The sequence below is a fragment of the Meleagris gallopavo genome, chromosome 1 (assembly GCF_905368555.1).
Source record: "Meleagris gallopavo chromosome 1, MGAL_WU_HG_1.1, whole genome shotgun sequence".
Lineage (NCBI taxonomy): Eukaryota > Metazoa > Chordata > Aves > Galliformes > Phasianidae > Meleagris > Meleagris gallopavo.
This window is the reverse complement of record NC_139404.1, coordinates 143,992,612-144,005,369: the sequence shown is the minus strand read 5'-3', so window position 1 is coordinate 144,005,369 and position 12,758 is coordinate 143,992,612.

Sequence of the window (12,758 nt, the reverse complement as noted above, 5' to 3'; positions counted from 1 at the left end):
CATATTGGTTAGAAGTGTGATGAGGATGGGAACAGAGTTTGTGTTTTCCTCTTTTGAAGTAAATGTAACTGAAAATTTCACCTAGTAGTGAAGATTTAAACAATATTTGAGGCTTAAGAAGATACAGCATCATAAAGGTAATTAAAACAGCAGGCTCACATTTAAAAAAAAAAAAAAAAAAAAAAAAAAAAAGCCAAGAAAAAGAAATGGGTGATGTGGCACTAGAATTTTAATCCTGATATAATTCATTTCTCTTACATTGAGGATTCAATCATAATTAAGCCATATACACAGATTAAATTAACAGAAGCATTTCGTATAAATGTTGGTTTCAGTCATCAACTACCCATGAATTCCTGCCCAAGGATACTTAATCAGGATTAAATTTTCTATGAATAATTGAAAAACAAAATACTCACTGGATTTGTTATAATCCATGTTGGCACTGAGTTTTAAGTAGTTGCCATCTTCCATCCATTGTAATAAAGCCATACTACTTTGTGATGCCCTTGCATTCAGAAAAACAGTGTAAATATATACTTTATTGAAGTGCCTATTTATTGAGTATGATTAGATCATGCTGACATTTTCCTTCATAATAAGAACATACCTATTACCGTTGTGACTGCTGTCTTTCTTGGATTTTCTTTAATTATTTGTCATATTTTAGCCTTCTTCCCATGAACGTGTGTCTCTTCACAACACTGATTTTATTTTCAGGTAAATTAGTGTTCGTTTCTTCTTAATGGTATGCATCTAATTATGCCTCTATGAAAACGTGAAGACACCAGTGTTCTAGCTTCAAAACAGTCCTAACTTTTCATTCATGTTTGCCTCAGATGTGAGCATAGTTGAAACGTAAGTCTATTCCATTTCAGTTTAGAGGTGAAAGTAGACATTTGCCTTTGACTAAGGCGAAATGGCAACATGACAAAGTTGCTCATTAAATCATCTCCTTTCTTATTGTTTGTAATTCAGATCAAGAATGGCAGGTTGAGGCTGGAAAAGATGAGATATTATGATTTCACACAATCTTCAGAATGATTAAAAGATTAATTATTACATTCCTCTGATAACCACACAAAAATATTATTGGTTAAAACTTCAGTCTTTATTTCCCTGCTTATCTCTGTACTTTTCATCTTCTCAAGAAAAAAGCATCCTGTTTTTGATAAGTCTCCAGTAATGCAGCAGAAGAGTTCTATCTGTCCTCATGTATAAGACATGAATTTTATAAAATAGAGTTTTCTGATAGACACAAGAGCTCCTTTATAGTTTACGATCTGTCACGATAAAAGTTTTAACCTATGCAGAAAAACTGCGTGTGACTTTCAGAATAGGCACTCTATTTTATTCTTCAGGTGTATTTTCTTGCTTCCTGTAGTAGCTCTGCCTTCAACCTGTCCGTATTAAAGTAAATGGTATCTTAATTTTACCTTCTAAATATACCCTGCAACAATTCATAAAACACATTCAGAATTCATAGTTCATCTGGGTATAAATGCGTAGTATAAGATGTTGTCTCTTAATCTTTTCCAGATTGCCCCATAAATCAACAGGTAGCATTATTCTTTTAGTCTGGCATCAAATCCAGTGATTTGAAAATAAAATTTCAATTTTACTATTAATGTAACTGCAGCAGATCAGTATCGCTTTCTCATGGTAAGCTGTACCACGGACATGCATTTCTATTTCTATGAGCATTCTTTCTTAACCATCATCCACAAATGTTAAGTTATTAAATCATTAATGTGTGCTGTAGCGTTAGGTCAGTGTCACTGTGATAATATTCAAGATGTCTGTTAATTTGGTATATGATATCTATGGGTCAGGGGGGCCTGAAATCTTCAAATATGAGCTATTTACAAAACTTCATGCTTGGTCCCATGGAAGACATAAGTTACAGCCTTGGGTTTTTTTGTGCTTATTCACATAGTTACCCAACTTATCAATTTGGTTTCATAACCATCTCTTAGAAGAATAGCTTCCAGCCGCCTTCTAGTCGTCTTCAATAAGTGCACCCTCACTGAAAAAGTTTCTCGCTTTGTAAAATGTGTTTTCCATCACCCCAATACCCCCCCCAAAAAAAAAAAAATTGGTGTTGCAAAGCTGCAGTTCTGGCCCCCACCTCAGCTACGTGCCAGCTGACGGCAGTGGACAAAAGCACTCCTTTAGCACGCCTGTAGTCCCAGTGTGTCAAGGGTAGGGTTTGTGCCAGCTGAAAGCAGCTGCCCACCCAAGGAGCTCTCAGCAGGAGGGCTGTAGCCGGGTTGCAGCCTGCCTGCCACCTCGCAGAGAGAAACATGCTCCGTGTGAAGGCAGCGCTACCAGCTGCTGACTGTGCTGAACGGCGCCATTTAGTCGAGGTTGAATGGCAACTTCGTACTTGTTAGGTTTTGTGCATTACATGGTCCTGTTTTAAAATAAAGTTGCAGAGAAAGAGTATACTAATTCCATTGTTTGTGAGTTTCAGTGCATGGAAAAAATAAGCGCACGCTGATGCGATTGCAGGCTGAAGTTGTGCTCTGAGGAAATTCACTAGCGTGCGTGAGAGGACTCTTCCTTGCCAGTCACCTCCTTTTCTCCTGGAACAGATGCCAGTTAGTGTCAATTACGATTTATTGGTTGGGGCAGGATGGTTGTTCAGGAGGAGCAGGAGTGAGATCACCAATTCAGCCCACGAGACCCCCCACGCGCTGTGAGCAGTGATAGTGTTGCATAGCTCCCAACCCCAGCTGGATTGGAACCCATGATGTAGAGGTTGGAACAATGCTCCAGCTCACACAAGTCCTCTAAGCTATTCGCTCCCATTCTCTCTAGGGTATGTTGATTGTACTTTTATTTAAAGTGCTTCAGGTAGGAAAAATGAATATTTACAATTAAATGCATGTAAATGGAAGTGGAAAGGCTTGATTGGAAAAATATCAAGTTTCTAATACATATTACTGTATAAGACCTCCCACACAAGGCAAACACTTATAGTCAGATCTGATGAATATTCTTTTCTGGTTCCTGTACCGCTGGAGAGCCATAGAAGTAGCAAAATCTTTTTGTTTGCATCTTGGTCCTCTACAGAACTGAAAATGACGTGGTTCTAGTTTGTTCTGTATGGTGTCATGCCTCTGCCTGAATTTTAGACGTTCATGATGATTGGGCTGGCTGAAATCGATATTATGTTGTACTTTTAACACTTTTCTTGCATGACTGCAGCGTACAAGGGGTGGGCAATCCTCAAATGTCAAAAGAGAGAAGGTGTCAAGGTGTTTTTCAAAGGATTATTTGTTAACCACAGTGAATGGCAGCTAGACTGGTTTTCTAGTCAACAGTAAGTTCCAATTCTCATTTTTCTTAAATCCTTTTCTAGAAAAATATTTCCTGTCTTACAGAGTTCTACCTCTCCCACTGTGCTCTTCCCTCTCCTTTCCCCTCTCTCACACATGATCTTGAGTGTAATGGGTGTCACTTCTCTTTCTATCTCTCCATCTGTTCCCACGATCAACACTCACAGTCCAGCCCCTACTTTGCATCTAGTATGCGTATTCTCTTTATCCTTGGTCTGTTTTGATTTCACGCTTTTCCTGTCTCTCCCTTGCCCTCTCCACCATGACTTTAGTCTCTCTAGCCATCAGAGACGTGAGGGTGTGGTTTGACATTGCAGCTCATTTGGGCTCTTGGCTGACAAAAATGAGCGTCCCCTTGGCTTGCTGCTGCTTCCCTTGAAGTGGTGGTGGCTGTCACCTAGCAGTTTGAGTAACATGAAGCCAAGGAGTTACACTGGTAGAAAACTCAGTCTTCAGCAGCAGCGGCAGATCAGATTAGTTCTCTGTAGTTTCAGCTCACTGAACCAGCTCACCAGCATTTGGTGAACGCCGGTGATGCAGGGGATGAGGTAGGACAGGCAAGATGGAGGGGGCCAAAATCCTCTTAGGAAGGGCAGCTGTGAGGTCAGTTGGTCTTCTGCAAAGCGTAGCCTAGTGGCTCCCATCTCCTGTATCTTCTGTATGTTTTCTATTACGCTCTGCACGCTGTGAACTGCCCTGTCTCTTTTCTTTAAGGCCCTTTTTTAAGAATAGGGTCCGGTTAGTTTTGGGTGGAGCAGTTATGAGAGAAGCAAGATGGAGACAGCCATAACTTTACCAAGACAGTGGTGAGGTGTTGGAATAGGCTGCCCAGGGAGGCTGTGGATACTCCATCCCTGGAGGTGTTCAAGGCCAGGTTGGATGGGGCCCTGGGCAGCCTGGTCTAGTATTAAATGAGGTTGGCAGCCCTGCATGCGGCAGGGGGGTTGGAGCCTGATGATCCTTGTGGTCCCTTCCAACCCAAGCCATTCTGATAATTTGAGTGGCTGCCACTTCTTTCAACAGATGGCAGCATTGTGGCAGAAGGTAACCGAGAAAGTGGCACTGCTCTTCTCAAGGTCTGCCTGTGTGCAGGGAGATACTCTGAGCATCGGCAGCCCACTGAGCCTGCAGTGGGTACTCGTGAAGTAGTGGATATTTTCATCTGCTGAGAGGCAGGTCTTCATGTGGCTGTGATAGAACAGAGAGGATCCTTCTCATCTTGTAGCCAAGTAGTGTGCCTGGGTAGCTTGGTCAGTCTGGCTTTAACGCTGCAACAACAGCAAACAGATTGACTGTAAATGAACTATCCCAGGAATCTTTTCTTTAATGCAGCAGTTAGGGCTGAAGGAACGGACGTATGCAGTGCTGGAGTGGATACTTTTTTGCCTCATTTCTGACCATGTGAGCCTCTTTTAAAACAGTGGAGTTATTTCCAAATCAGATATTTAAAGCGGAGCTGTTAGGCAGAGATCACCATTTACATAAGACTTCTATTTAACCTATTACCTATGAAAATTTACTTCAGGCTGGAACTTGCTTTCCAAAACAAATGGTTTTTAAAATTTTCTTACTTATGAGTACCTTAAATTGTGTTTTCTAAAGGGGAGGAAAAAAAAAAAAAAAAAAAACTTGGAACCTTACCAGTTTAATTTGCATTTTGGCTCTAATGTAACTCAAAATAGATTAGATTAAAAAAAAAAAAAAAGAAAGAAAAAGAAAAGAAAAGAAAAAGGAAATTTGGCAAGTGATTACTCAATTACATGATTTTACTGCTTTGGTATTTTGAAAATAAAAATGAACAGATCTGTTTGACTTTGAAAAGTGCTTGGTGCACGTGTGCTGTAACCACTTCTCAGAAACCAGAGGGAAGGTTCCTCGCGCGCTGCACAGCCTGCAGCTCAGCTCCGTGCTGTGACAGCCTGCAGCAGCCGTGAGAGACCCGGGGGGTCAGTGATCACAATCTGTATGTTCAGGTAATGCTGTGTGGAAGTAATGCAGAGCAGCTGGGTTGGGTTTGGAAAACCCAGGCAGCGCGCAACGGCAGGGCTGTGCTGTTCCTGTTCCGTAGAGGAGGAATCGGGGAAGGGAACATGCTGTGCTAGGGCACAAAGGTGAGCAGCAAGAAAACACTGTCGAACTTCCTCATCTGGAGCTGTGTGTATCTGATTTCTGTGCCTTCCCTGTCACTGATTCCCACGCATTTGTGTCCCCGAGCCCCTCCCTGGTAGCCTACTTATTTCACCTCTGTGCTGAGGGCAGGCAGCTCTGCTGAGCCCTACCAGGCCAAGCAGGAGGTGGTGGTGCTGGTCCTCAGAGCAGAGAAGGTTGGGGGAGTGCTGTATCTCACTCCAAGGAGCATGGTCCTCTGTTGCTTCTGTCAGCCTGTTCTCATTAGTGAAGTGACAGGGAGAGAGCATCTGGTCCCCTTGGGGTGCCTGGGGCTTTGTCAGCTGCTTGGTGCCATGATCTGCCCTTCTCCTTTCCATAATGCAGCTTTGGTTCCTGGCAGATCTTTGTGTGTCTAGCTTTGCCTGGAGTGCAGGACCACCTTGCTGGGCTGTGGATCACTGTGCATCAACAGACCTTCAGGAGGCAGAAATCTCACTGTGTCCCATCCCTGCCCTGCAAACTGCAGTTCTCCGTGTTGGTTCTAATGGGGATTAAGCCCTTGTTCTGGTGTAGCATGATGGTGTGGGCTCAAAGCCCTGACACAAAGCTGGGAGGGGCAGTGAGCGGTGGTTCTGCACATTGGGATTCCCACCTTCCTGCCTGCATGGGAAAGAGCCTTGGTCTGCATGGGTGCCAACAGCAGTCTCAGTGTTCTCAGACAGGTGGAAGGATGGACAGACAGAACTGCCAACCAGTAGCAGGACAGGTACTCAGAGCTGCCATCGGCCAGACAGATTTCTGCAGGCAGGAACTGCTCCAGAGGTGCCAGTGGAGTGATGGGGTTGGGGGAGAAAACCAAGTACCGTGTCCCTTAGGGAGCACTGCCACTCAGGCTTGGTGTAGAGTCCAGGTTTTGTTTCAAAATGAATCACAGAATCATAGAATGGCCTGGGTTGAAAGGGACCACAATGATCATCTGTTCAACTCCCCTGCTGTGTGCGGGATCGCCAACCACATGACCCTAAAGTTACCTAAAAGTCTCTTGGCCCCACCGAGTGCATGGCCATCCCAGGCAGATGCTTACACATCTCTGATGTGCCACACGTAAGTAAAATTCGATCAACGTCTTCAAGAAGTCCCTCAGAACTTTGTTTATGTTAACCTCGCCAAGCGTGGCTGCAGGAGGAGCTCCCGAGCGGCGCTGCGGACGGCTTGGACTTCACCTCGACCCGAAGAGCGAGGCAAAGGGCGGACAAGAAGGAGGAAGAAGAGGAGGAGGAGAGCTCTCCGAGCCCCGCGGCCGCTCTACCTCAGCGCTGCGAGGCGTGGGCGGGAGTCGGGGCGCTCCTCGCGGCCGCAGGGAGGCGCTGTGGTGCGGGACGCAGAGCGGGGCTGGAAGCGGGATCCGCTCAGGGGGCGTCGGAGGGCGCGGGCTGAGCCTCGTTGGGACGCGCATCCCTATGGGTGGATTTCGGGCTTTTTTCTGTTTTACCTTTTTTTTTTTTTGCCATACACCTGAGTTCCGTGCTCGGGAAACGCGGCGAGCGGCCCACAGCGGGTGGGCTGAGGCAGAGGAGGCGGCCGGGAGGCTGAGGGGAACGAGCGGGGCTTTAGAAAGATCCCGAACGTGAGCGCTGCCCGGCAAAGCGCGGTGCCGGGCGCTGTCCTTTCCCCTCTTCTTTAACGTACGTTAAAAGAAAAATCCTTCACAGCATCTTAAAGAACTTTTTTTTTTTTTTTTTTTTTGACACAACAGCTGCAAAATCTATTTTCTAAACAAAGATTTATACATATTTATATGAGCTTAATCCAGATTTTTTTTTTTTTTAATAAATCATTCTCAGAACTGCAGAGGTAAACTATATGTAAATACCTCAAGTAATAGGCTTGTAGTGCAAATCACATCATTTTATCTTCAATTTTGCATTCGTTTTTCTGGCTTAAAGGTGCATCAGAGATATGCATTTTAGCATATTCAGAACACGGGGCGTGAAATTAAATGTTTGACAGAGTGAGAAAAATATACAGACTTTGGAGATGCCTTAAAAATAGTAATTTATGCAGATCTAGAGGAGTGAAATCATTTGCAATGGAGTGACCCTCTCTCCAGGAATTTTTTGCTCAGTGTTCTTCCCTAATCTCCTGCTGTATCTTCATTTTTCATTGAACTAGCCAGTTTTCTGCGAAGCAGTCTTGTAGATAAGGGAAGTGCTAAAAGAAGAAGAAAGAAGAAGCTCAGTGGGTCCGTTTCCATTGCACTTTTACCCAAGGCAATGGGCAGAATTTAACGGATTCCTTCCAACATATGTTTTTGCCAGATAAGTAAACAGTGTGTGTCGGAAATGAAAAAGCATTTGCAATTTAATGACATTACAGCTCTCAGCTTAGGCTGGCGTGCTGCGAGGCGAAAAGCAGAAAGAGAGAGGAGAGGAGAAAGAGAAAAAGAACAAAGTTCATCTTCCCTTTTGTGCATTTTTATCAAGGAAAATATTACTTCTTTCCCCCTCTTGTTCTCCTTTCTTTCTCCCTTTGCTTTTTTGTCTCACTCATTTACATTTTGTTCTTTTCTCTCCTTTTCTCCCCTCTGTTCACTTTTACCTTTCTCTCCCCTCGTCGCTTCTCACCACCCCCTTCCCATTGTGTCTCCGGATCCATCCGCACGGCCCATTCAGCTTTTTTTTTTTTCCTTTACCTAGAAGAAGCTGTTTATCCAACAATGTATCTTTCTTTTTTTTTTTTCTTTCTTTTTTTTTTTTTTTTCTTTTTTTTGTCGTGCCCCCCCCCCCCCCCCCCTTCCCCAACTCCCTACCCCAAAGTCCCTCTCCGCGCTGTACTCCGAGCGCCGCGGCTCAGCCAACGGGATCAGCGCTCAAACCGGCACCGAGTCCGGACGGGGATGGGGGACGGGACCAGCGGTGTCGGGGCCGCCGCTGCCACCCGAACGCGGGGTGCGACAGCGCGGTGCCCGCGGGCGGTGGGGAGAGCCGTCAGATAGGGACATGGAATGGGGAGGGGGGGGACGGGGAAGAGGGGGAAGAAGGTGGAGAGGGGGGGGGTCGGGGGGGGGAGGGCACTGTGTAGAGTCGCTTTGCCGCGTGCCTTGTTTATTTATCCGTCTATTTTATTTATTTATTTCACTCTCTATCTAGTTATTTATTTATTTTTGACCATGAAATTGACATCTTTCACGATCTTCAAGATCCGGTACTTGGTAAGTCAAAAAAAAAAAAAAAAAAAGGAAATCTTTTTGGATATAAGGAGGCAACGTCGCTAGAGGTGGTAATTTAATCAACCGAGGATATGTTTCAGTGTTCTTTTTTTTTTTTTTTTTTTTTTTTTTCCTGGTCTTCTAGGCATTAGCACTTTAAATTCATTATGTCTGTTTGACAGATAGACTCAGCCTTAAGGATCTAGAAATGAAATCCAAGAAGTACAGCCCGCTAGAGGACATATATTGAAGTTAAGAGATTAAAACGGTCCCGACCATCGCAAACAGAACGGAACATCTCGCATTTCTCATCCCTTATAAGCATGACTATTTTGCAGATGTTAAATGCGGGCTGCTCTAATTACGGACGAGGGGAGGGGGGCCCGCCAAGCGCCGGGCTCTCCAACTTCACAGCGATGGAGTGAGGTTGGGAAGGCAGCGAGAGCTCCGGCGTCGGCTCAGGAATTTGTACAAGGGGGATTTTCCCTATCAATAATTTAATAAGGAGGCAGCAGCCTCTCCTGCGTGCTTTAATGACTCGAGGATCGTGCGTGAATTTCCTATAAGCGAATAACAAAGGAGCCAAATGAGAAAAGCAGGGCTTTCTGCCTTCTAACTGGGACACCGAGGACTCTGTGTCATTACAGTAATTTAGCAATGTTAATGATCTGTAATATTAATACATCACACTTGAAAATGGGCAAGAGTTGTCATAATTAAATGCATTAAGCCACAATTAAAAAGTCATCTAAGCACTTGTACTGATACCGGCACCGATAAGGCTGCTCATTACCCTGCCAACCTCTGTCCATGCAGCTCCCTGCCTCCTGCTCTGATTGCAGCTGCAATGGGGCCCTGTGTGGGCCTGGGAGCTCCTTGGGTACAGTGGGGAGCAGGCTGGGCCCTGGGGGAGACTTTGGCCACAGGGCTGAGACCCTGAGTCTGGAGTGACTGCTCATCACATCTTGGGAAGGCAGCGTATCCTGCACAACATTCCATAGGATCACAGACTTGGTTGGTTTGGGTTAGATTGGGCTGATTGCGTTGGGTTGGGTTAGTCTGGGTTGAGTTGTGTTGGTTTAAGTTGAGTTGGAAGGGACCTTACAGCCCACTCAGTTTCGACTGTTCCAACGGCCCTGCAGTGGGCAGAGATGCCACCCACCTGCTCAGGCTGCCCAGAGTCCCATCCAACCTGGCCTTGAATGATTCCAGGGATGGAGTGTCCACAGCTTCTCTGGGCAGCCTGTGTGAATGCCTCACCACCTTCTGAGTAAAGAATTTCCCTCTAACATCTAACCTAAATCTGCTCTCTTTTTGTTTAAAGCCACTGCCCCTTGTTGGCAGTGAACAGCCAACAATAAAGGGGCTTGGGACACATCACACTGACCTTGAGGTGCAGCCCCACAGCAGCTCACAGAAGCTTGTCCCCAGCCTAGCTCTGCCAAATATCCAGCTTTAAATGAATCTATTACAAAAAGTGCTCAAGCTCAACCTGATCAGTGCTGATACCCAGAGCATTTCTCTTTCCATCCCTGGCAGCTTTTTCATCCCGTGGACATGCACAGTGATTTTTAGGCTGGTTTCCTAATGGGGAAAATGTTGTACCACCACGCAGTGTGCCTGTGCAGGGCTCTCTGGTGGTCTCCTCTTAAAAACCACTTATCTCTTTGGCCAAATGCAGTTATATCTGGCTGAGGGAAGATGGGTTCGGAGCCTTTTGTCATGCTAACGGTGGCTGGGCACGGAAGGGAAGCCCGATGTGTGCCTCAGGTGGTAGAAGGCTCCATCACAAGCCTGATCCTATCAGTCAGACATAGAAAGCATCAGTGTTCCCACCCACAGAAAAGTTCTGGGCAAATATTGAAAATAATAGCTAAAATAATACGAAAAATTAGGCCTATTTCCACCCAAAATCTGTAACTCTATGGAAACATTCTCACCCTGGATCTACCAGTGAGCAGCTGCACAGTAGCATATGGACAGAGTAGGAGGATATTGTCACTGGGTGCTGGGTCCAGAGAAGAGTCCCCCAGATTTGAGTCACACTACACCCATTTGTTCCTCCCCTGCTCATGCTGGTGTCAGTGATGTTAATAAAAATGTGTAAAGTCCAACATTTGGACTGGTGTCAGTGATGTAAAAAAAAAAAAAAAAGTGTGAAGTCCACCATTTGGATTTATTTCTAGAGATCCCTGTTTTCCACGGAACTGTTGCTCCTGTGAGTAACAGTGTGATGACCAGAACTCGCTGCTGTGATCACTGGTGTTGAGGAAGATTTTGTCTGTGCTTGCTAAAAACGTGAAGGTCTGAGATGGGTGTATCCTGCAGAGCCAGCAAGGGGAGAGTCATGATAAACCAGAGGAAGTGAGTAAAGCTAAATTGTCACAGTGATGGAATATTAGTTTATGTGAACGTCAGTTTCTTGAAGGGAGATCTGTCTCCCTTTCCCTCCAGCATCCATTGCCACTGTGGGTGTTCTCAAGCTATATGACAGGAGGCTGTGCCTTCCCTTTCAGATCAGAGCTGAATCTCTATGCATTGGTCCACCCAAAAAAATCTCACGCTCTCCTTTTTATGTCTCACAGCTTCCTCCAATTTGCTTTAAACCCAAGCTCAATCTCAGCCTCTCTCTCCAAGAATCTGGATGCGAAACAACATTTGGTTTGAGATGGTGCTTAGGTCTATGGTTGAAACACCTTGGAAACACTCATGTCAGTCTTAAGTTGGGAAGGAGCTGCCACCTGTTACCATTTGGGAATGGACTCTGGTGCATTGCAGAAAACCCATGAAAGAAGAGTGATCACGTGATTAACTGCAGGATGCAAAGTACAGGTTTTATTTGGAAACATTACATTTTGCCATTTTAAAAGCAATTGATGTCCAGACTGTGGCAAAACATTTTTGACTGAAATGTAAGATATATATAAATACACGTAGAATAAATCATGCTCATGAATGCATGTGTGTATATATTAAGTCCTGTCCAATGAAAATTGTATTCTCCAGCCAGTTCTGCTGTGCATGCAGCTTAAGGTACACCCTGGTGCCAATAGGCATGACACAACCCAACATGAAAAGAGGATGAGGGCAGCTGTGCAGCCCCCCAGCTCCCTTCCTCTTGTTGAGTGTTTGCTGTGCAACCTCCCGTTAAGGAGATGGTAGGAGAAGGGCAGTAGCCAGCTAACCTCGTTGGGAGCTCCTGAATCACAGAGTTGGTGTTCTGGGAAGATCTGGGGTGCTGGTAGAGGAATCAACGGGCCATGCAGATGGTATGAAAAGCACAACAAATGCAGAAGCACGTGGAGAAATCGTGTCGGTAAAGGAGAAAGATGGGGTAATGTCAGCACAGTGATTGGGTTAAAACTTGAAAGCTTCATGGAGAAAAAGGAGAAAGAACAGCAGAAGGTGGTCACATGTAAAGAAGACCCATGCACCAGTATAACAGGACATTGAGAACCAAAATATATTTTAAAACAGAATTTTTGCAAATATAAATGAGGTGTGACTTGACCAGAGTTTAGTATGAAGGACGTGAAGAAGAAGAGGTCAAGGCTCAGAGATATTGGCAGGAATATCAAGCAAGGGAGAAGAGTGGAAGAAAATGCCTCAAACCTGGGAAACAAGTTTGCTCTGAGCTGTGCTGAATTAATGCTGAGATGTTAAAAATCAAGGTCAGGCACTTTGGTGAGACCTGAGCAAAGGATGTTCTGTGCTGCTGCAGTGGAGGGGGTCAATGAAGCCAGCTATTAGAGTCATCATAGAGGGGAGAGGAGAGAGAAAAAGTGTGGAGAAGGAAGTCTTCCCCAAGAGAGGGGATATGGATCTGGAAAATATTTCCTCAAAATAAAACCAAAAACCCTCAAAAGACTCTGAAGAATGCAGCTGCAGAGAGCTTGAAGAGGATGAGTGCAAGCCATGCATGGGCTGCTGGAATGTGAAAGGACTTGGGGGAACCAGAGCCTTGCAGAGAGCGCTCTTTCCCTAAAATCTTGCAATCCTATACCAAAATCCTTCAGAAATGAGAGGTAAAATATTCTGCTCGTTTGGAAGGACTGAGCCTTGGGTACAACATATTTGTGTAACAGTAATTGCTATCAAGC